The sequence below is a fragment of the Sinocyclocheilus anshuiensis genome, unplaced genomic scaffold, assembly GCF_001515605.1.
Source record: "Sinocyclocheilus anshuiensis isolate Anshui unplaced genomic scaffold, SAMN03320099.WGS_v1.1 scaffold480, whole genome shotgun sequence".
Taxonomy (NCBI): Eukaryota; Metazoa; Chordata; class Actinopteri; order Cypriniformes; family Cyprinidae; genus Sinocyclocheilus; species Sinocyclocheilus anshuiensis.
The window spans coordinates 163645-172036 of record NW_015555743.1 but is presented as its reverse complement, the minus strand read 5'-3'; the positions used below and the strand labels follow the sequence as shown (position 1 = coordinate 172036).

Below are 8392 nucleotides of genomic sequence, written 5' to 3'. Positions count from 1 at the left end.
CCATCTGCCAGATTACATCCCACCAATAGAATACATCAAATACCAGTAGAAACCATTATAGTTTACATTAAAACCAATATAATTCCCATTATAACCCTTAAATCCATTAAGTTTTCTATTGTGTGTTGGGAGGGGTTCTATTGTTTTTTTTCAGCAGGGAATATTATAATGGTATTATTACTTTTACAGAATTTACTTAGTTACTGAATTTCACAGGAAAGATTAGTTTATTTTGTGTAAATAAAGAACTGTATTACAGTCAATTATTAAAGTATTAGGTTGATTTATTCATTTTTAGGTATTTGGGATTTTAAGAACAAGTGGAAAATGTGCTGAATGTTTCATTTCATCCAAGTGAAATTAGCAAGCAGTTAGACTGAATTTACATTTGTTTTAAACGTGGAGCCGGCGCGAGTTGACACAGGTTGTGTGCGTGCATCAATCCTCGTCCATATTGCCAGATGCGCTCGTAGAGGCTTGCTGGGCGCGAGTATAAACGAACATTACGAAACAGGCTGCGTGTGTGCGGCAAGTGTAAACGGCTCCTCCGTGAGACGCGGCAGAGAGGAGCGAGTATGAGAAGCATTTACAGACACAGGCTGTGTGTGCGGTCTTCTGAATTGGGAATAGCCAACATGCATTATAAACTTATTTCAAATTAGAATCTGTTGGGGAGATAAAATGTGCAAGATAACGTTCATGTACTAATAAAAACATCTAAGAATGTATATTTTATTCTCCAGTACTGAAAGCAGAACCGATAAGGGAGCTCTTGATATGTGTTGTGGCACAGCTCTTGCAAATTAACGTTACCCTTTTAGTTTGGTGTCTGTCATTTCCAAGCCGAAGTAATCTCATATAACAAGTTTTTCTTTAGTATTAATTTGCCTAACTGTCGATCTGACCCTGTAGACGCCATAATCACACACTCTCTCTCTCTCCGACTTTGTTTTTGTTTAATTTTTTTTAAACGGTGGGCGTTTACGCAGTTGGCTAGAGCAGTGCTGATTGGGGAGAATAGAGATGCTCTCACTCTATTGGTTAGTAAGGCTGCCACTCAAGGCTGGCAGTCATGCATATGCTCTGGAACAGAGTAATATCGCATCCACATCGCAGGCTTTGCGATTAGCAAATCGCAACGTCTGAAATCGCAATTGCGATTAGATTTCAATTAATTGCACCAGGTGCTAGTATTTATTCTTACCAGGTTAGTGGCAATATAGCATAAAATATAGCATATAGTGACATTTAAAGACATTTATAATGTTACAAAAGATTTCTATTGCAAATAAATATCTGTTCTTTTGAAATTTCTGTTCATCAAAGAATCATGAAAAATTAAATGTATCACAGTTTCCACAAAACTATTGGGCAGCACAACCGTTTTCAACATTGATAATAATCAGAAATGTTTCTTAAGCAGCAAATCAGCATATTAGAATGATTTCTGAAGATCATGTGACACTGAAGACTGGAGTAATGATGCTGAAAATTCAGCTTTGATCACAGGAATAAATTACATTTTAACAGATATTCACATAGAAAACAGCTGTTTGAAATTGCAATAATATTTCAAAATTTTTACAGTATTTTTAATCAAATAAATGCAGCCTTGGTGAGCAGAAGAGTCTTCAAAAACATTTTAAAAAATCTCACCAACTAAAATTTTGAATGGTACTATAATGTAGATTTTTTTTCTGCTTTGTCATATTGTGTATAGTTAGGACACTGTGTAAAAGTTCACTAGATGTTCTGTGTTGATCTGAGTGTGTGAAACCTTTACGTGTGTGTGTGTGTGTGTGTGTGTCAGTCTAACACCTTCCTTGCCTTTATCTGACCCTATGAGCTGACGTTGTCACCTTGTCAAATTGTCGCATGCTTACGATCATTTATAGTAGGACAGCGCTGACCTTTTTTATACTGGTATTTTTTATACCATCTGCTGGGCAGCGCTGACAGCTTTATGAATTATAAATGTCTCCTCGGGACCCTCGCTCAAATTCCGCCTATCCATCAAAAGGACTAACCTTCAGACGTGCCGCCAATGCATCCTCGTCTTTCTATGTGTCTGAAATTCACACTTCAAGTTTTTTTTTTTTTTCTCTGCACATGAAAGTGGATAATGTCTCTAAACTCAGAATTAACCATTCGATCACACGGTATTGCAGACGAGCTCCAAGAGGCTGTTTCTGTGCTAAAATCCAGTTTCCAGAGGGATTATAGAGCACAATCCAGATTAAACCCTTTCAGAAAACCTGCACATGTGTGTTTGTGTTATGAAAACACCTTCCTCACGGCAAATTGTCATTTGTTTTTTTGTCAAAATGTAACATGCGTACTGTCACCAGCAGCTGTGTATTCACTTTATTGGGGCCATATAAAAATCCATTTTATTTTTTATTCCATTTCTTTCCCCAAATTTTGTGTTTTCACTTTTAATTCTTCTGAATGCATGGTTTAATTAATTCAGTTTTATTATCAAAAGGGTGTCTAATTAAATACATTCATTAAACTTTTTTCAGAAATGTAAAGATGGCAAGAATGGACTTGAATTTCTTGCATGAGGAATAGTGTTGGGCGATATGCTCAATTTTCATATCGTCAGCCTGTGAGATCGCCAATACTATATTATCGTGCTAATTTATTTAATTATTTATTTACTTCGTTTCATTGCCAGAAAGTGAACCACCTCCAGTGTAAAGCCTCGTACACACCGGGACGATTATCGAGCGCTTATCGCCGATGTTTTTCGATGCGTCTTTTGTGTTCATATACCCAAGCGATTTTCGCTGGCGATGAGCCGAGTGAACGCGCAAATTCACTCCCTGACATTAGATGGCGCTTAATGAAAAACCTCTCCATAACAACTCCCTCTTATCGAGATTTTTGTAGTCGCTGTCGTGTTTGTCATAAAGCCCTTTGTGTTCAGACACCAATGAGACCAGCAGCTCTACAGTCATCTTGCCTCGATGCATCTTCTTGGTCATCATGGGATTGTTAGACATCAATGTGTGCTCGGCAAGACCGTTTTGTGCTTGAGCGCCACCAAGTCGTGTTTTACTGTAACTTCAGAAGCTCCAGGCACGTGAACAATCTCATTTGTCGGCCAGTTTTTATCACGGCGCGTCAAACCAAAAATTACGCTTTTACGCCTCGCGTTGTGCGTGTCGGTGTGCACACTCACATTGGTGCCCTTTGTTTAGTCACGAGGCTTTAAACGTCAGCAATAATCGCACGTGAGATTCGTCCCGGTGTGAACGAGCCTTAAGGCTAAGGACTTAAATGCAAATGTTGATTTAATTTAGTTAATAGAATTTAATTGATAAAGAAAATCTATTTATGACATTATTTTTGACAGCATCCTAATTTTACAGCATTTTTACACAAGTGCCTAAAACTTTGCAGGTAGGTTTCTTGAAGCATCTTGGAGACGTCACAGTTCTTCTGGATTTAAAAAGTCAAAAGTCAGTGTCACTGGATTATTACAATTAATGGCAAAATGAATATTTGGACACTGTCTGTTCACTTTAGACCAGTGGTTCTCAAACTTTTTTGGTCGCGCCCCCCTTTAAACCTATAAAAAAAAAAACCTGACCCCCTTTCCCAAATCCCCATTCCACCTCAGACCACCAAATAATTTCACTAAACATTATGAAAAATTAATGCTTTTTTAATTTGTGTTCAGTTCAGCTATAAGCAGCTCTATAAAAGGCAAAAGTGTTGCTATTCAGCTCAAGTTAATTCATTGTTTATATATAATTTATTATTCATATATAGGTCTCTTGAAGCGTCTTGGAGACGTTGCCACAGTTCTTCTGGATTTAGTCTGTCTCAGTTTGTTCTGGATGAAGATGAGATCAGATCTCTGTGTGTAGCACTGGCTGTTTTCAGACTCCTTGTGCAAAAAAAAATCTCACTGGATTATTACAATTAATGGCAAAATGAATATTTGGAAATGTAAACTGATATTTCCTACTGACTACAGCAAAAGATGGAAATAACTGACTTAAAACCATTTTTAGCTGCTGAAAATACTAGTGTTCTAATCATTTTGGCCACCACTGTATATTAAATGTAAAATATGTGTAAATGTGTAAATTATTACTTTTTTATTAAAATTTATTTATTTGTCATTTAAGATAAATTGCAAAGATAGAAAGCAGTAGTTTTGCATCCTCATCAGCTGGTTTGTGTTTTTGAGCAGATGCCAGTCGTGTCCTCAGATCAGCTCTCTTTACACTTCCTCATACATGATCAGGAAATTGCAGACCTAACCCTGCGGTATTGTTGTCTTTGTCTAGCCAGCGTTCTGCTGCCTTATGCGCTCGTCATTGTCTCAGCGGTTTAATTTTAGCCTGGTTACGTCAGTAACGCACACACGGAGAGTGTGAGACCGTCTGCTGCCGCAGACATGGATCTCTTTCACAGAAGATGTGCGATTTAAAGCTTTAATCAAGACACCTGATGCTGCCGAGATATTCAGCTTTAGTCTCAGATCACGAATCAATCAGCATATGTAGTATGTTGTATTTCCTGACTGTGCATGAGAATCCAGCTGTGAGCTGAAATGTGTAATTCCTTTTTTATTTTTAAAAGTAAAACCTTATTTCTTAATGTTCACTATAAGTAAGTCACGGATAGTTTGGCTTCTTGAATGAAAAACTCTGACTCTGATGCTTTCAAAAACATTGAGTATTGCAACATCGACTCAGCCAATGGGGTGAGTTTGGGGGCGGGATAAATCTGTTTGACTAACCAATCACAGATATGGAGAATGTTTTGGAGAAAATCAGTCATTATTTTGGCAGTTGCGTGTGTTGATGAGCAGAAAATATACACTTCAGCTTTTAAAAATCCGCCTCTGCTCCTCTGAAAGTTCCCAGTTCCTGATTTCATTCCTCAAGAAGAACAAAACAGAAGTAAATTTCCTCTTTCTCTGCGTTATTTATCAGACTCTCAGTAGATTTATTTTGGTGGTCTTTCCCACCTGAGACTGTTTCAATTACATCTGATTTCCAGGTACACTGCAAGTGAGCACAAATGAGGGTTCAGTCTTAGAAATGAAATGGGATGGAAGAGAAGTAGTTATAAACCCTAGTGTTGCTTCCAAACTGTATGACGAAAGTGCATTTTTACTATAAAGCTCTAAGAAGCACCATAAAAGTGTCATAAAAATAGTTCCTATAATGCATTCAAAATCTTCTGAAGTAATATGAACTACATTTATGACATTTTTATGGTTATGGGTATATACGAGGAATAGTTAACTAGTTATTGACTGATACAGCTGTTATTGGCTGCATGATTAAGCAAAATGTGATAATTGACTTAGTGTGATGATTAGGGATGCATCGATCCGATACTCAGTATTGGTATCGGCTCCGATACTGGCATTTTCTGCCGGATCGGGTATCGGTCAGACGAGACCGATCCAAATCTGATATTGTGCGTATACTATTGTGTTATTATTATTAAGCCCCATGAAAGGCACAAAAACATTATAAATGTGTGCTGTGACTCCGTGTAGCTTTAAAGCTGGTAATGGAGGCTTGAGCCGTTGATAGCATTCTAATGCAGTTATTAATGAAGTTATTAGAAAGAGAGCGAGAGAGACAGAGACACACAGAGAAAGAGAAAGAAAGAGAGAGTTTGTGTGAATTAGGCTACCTCTGTGCGTCCCTCAACAGTGTTCTGCAGCAGCGTCTCTAAACAGCGCTGTTATTACCTCGCTAGTGAGAAATGTCATGTGTAGCCTTTAAGTTGCTACACTATATAGGCTAACTGATAAAATCATCAGGGCAGCGCTGACAACACCTTTTTGTGCAAACTGCGTGACCGTAGTGTGCGTGTGCGAGCACGTGTGATTGCAGTAATTCCTGTGTGCTGTATAGGTACTGTATGCTAATTTCCGTTATTACAGTAAACTATGCGAAGTGATATGGAACTGTAATGCGGTCAAGAGAGCTGCCTGGAACTACGTTTGCCGTGCGTTTCCCTGAAAATAATTGCACACCTCAGAACGTTCATCAGCCAATCAGATTTAAGCATTCAACAGCCCCGTAGTATAAAGGCTATTAATAATCTAATGTATAGCACAGTAATGGAGGCTTTTTGAGTTTATATTTATCTATAAATACATTTACTTGTTTTCATTAACATTTTACCAGATTTACTCCTACACTTATTCACTTTTATTTGTTCCCCACTAAATAATGTTATTTCTCTAAATGTTTAGGTTTTATAAAATTGTGCACTCATGAATTTTCTAGAATAACTTTTGCTGCTAAATTATCCACTGACCTAGTTTACAATAGTATTTTTGTTATAGGTTATGATTATGTATTTTTTCATTTGTTATTTTTCATTAAAATGAAGTTGTCTATATTTAGTAGATTGTGTTTAACACACAAAAGAGTGACGATCAGGTCAACCCACAGAAGTATAGAAATTCTACATTGATTAAAAAAAAAAAACTGCGCTGGGATCGGATCGGAATCGACCGATACTCAGAATTTTTGGGATCGGATCAGATCTGAAAAAAATGGCATCGTTGCACCCCTAGTGATGATTTATAAATTATAAACTAAGACTTCTTATTATGTTGCCTAAATGATTTTTTCTATTGTATAGTGAAATCATACAGTAGTAATATTTATTTAGTTTTTAATATTTTTTTTAAATTTAGTTGGTAGTAGTAGCAATAATAATATAATAATAATTATATTGTAATAATTACAATTAAAATAACAAAATATTTATTTATTTATCATGAAATTGACAAAATTACAAAGCAGTAGGGCTACTTTTAATTTGCAATTTTTATCAGATTAAAAATTTGAATCCCCCCCCCCCCCCCCAGTTTGTTGATCATCATGTCAGTAAAGCTTGTTTGAATCTCTTTGAATGCCACAAAAGAGAGTGTGTGCGTATGTGTTGTAGGCCACTTGTCAGATTGAATATCTCCACCACAGAATATTGTTTTTATCCTCAAGTCTGTATTTCCTTAGTAGTTTCCTGCAGAAATCAACAGCTTCTGTTCTTTCTCAGCAGTGCAAACGCGAGGAGCTCTGCCGCTTCGCTTTACTCCGCAGGCGCAGTCATTAAATCCTGGCGAGAGCGTTCACGAGCTGCATGTGTGAACTGCATCGATCTCGTTGTGACAGATGCTCAGACGCTCTGAAATATCCTGATTTCACCATTACAGAAGCTGGTTTGTCCGGCAGGGAGAGCCGATCAATAAAGCGGAGATGAGAAATATAGATGGACTGGTGCGACTGCAAGCACTTTTAAAGTTAAACGCTCCTGCTGACTGGACTTTTATAAGATGTGTAGTTTTGCTTCCATGTTACGTGTCTAAAGCGTATAAAGTGAATAAGATAGTCTTTACCAGCTCATCTTTTCACATAAACAATGAAAAACCATAAAAATGTTCATTTGGCCCCTTCATTCAAGTGTTTGGGTTCACACATGCGCAGATCAGCGGCTCATCGGTCTTCGGTTCGAGTCGAACTGTTTCTTCAGTTCAGTGACTGTTGGATGAACTGGAGTGCTGAATCAGTTCATTCATCACAGGATCAGATATATACGGCGGTATTTTGGCTCATTTCCAGTCGGAGTGACTGTCAGGCGTCTGAAAGTGAGTTTAGATTGAGTAGATCTGTGCTGCCTGAGCCGCGAACTCAGGCCATTGGCTGAGGGATCGTCCAGCAGGACATACAATCATCAGATCTCTGTTAAGCCTCTTATTTGTTCTCCATGAACAAATCATGGCTTTTACACTGATGAATGGCCGTCATTCCCGAGTGAAGTCTGTCATTGCCTCTAAAGATTTAGTCGAGGTGTCCTCTCCTCTCATTGGTTCTGAGGAAAACATACTGACATGTACAGCATGGATCAGAAGAGATGATTGTTGTTAAGAGGAGCAGCACGGTGTAGTTGTTGTATTAACATCAGTATCTGGGGGTGGGTGGATGTTTATATATATATATATATATATATACATACTCACTGGGCAAAATTTTTACTAATTTTTAAAAAATTGTCTTGCTTTCAATCCGTGAGTGTGAATTTGAATCAATTAACCACAACACACAAGGTGTTTAAATGCCATTAGAATTTTAATGACAAAAAGAAATTTCAGTTGAATTACACTTAGCTTTAATTAAATTTTATTTTATTTAAAGGAGACATATAATGCCTCTTTTTACAATATGTAATATAAGTCTCAGGTGTCCCCAGAATGTATCTGTGAAGTTTCAACTCAAAATACCCCACAGCTCTTTTATTATATCATTTTGAAAATGCCTATTTTGAGTGTAAGCAGAAACACGCTGTTTTTCGTGCCTGTCTCTTTAAATGCAAATGAGCTGCTGCTCCCCGCCCCCTTTTCCAG

At 37.5% G+C, this 8392-nt stretch overlaps 1 protein-coding gene and 1 long non-coding RNA gene across 2 annotated transcripts in view; both read left to right on the top strand.

The window, feature by feature from the left end:
- The window catches only part of LOC107673349 (uncharacterized), an 8008-nt gene extending 7067 nt beyond the window's left edge, over nucleotides 1-941 (top strand). Inside the window, exon 3 of the long non-coding RNA XR_001632398.1 lies at nucleotides 867-941. This is a non-coding gene — a long non-coding RNA (uncharacterized LOC107673349). The remainder of the gene's footprint in view (nucleotides 1-866) is intronic.
- The window catches only part of znrf2b (zinc and ring finger 2b), a 64392-nt gene that overhangs the window by 22570 nt on the left and 33430 nt on the right, over nucleotides 1-8392 (top strand). The window lies entirely within an intron of this gene.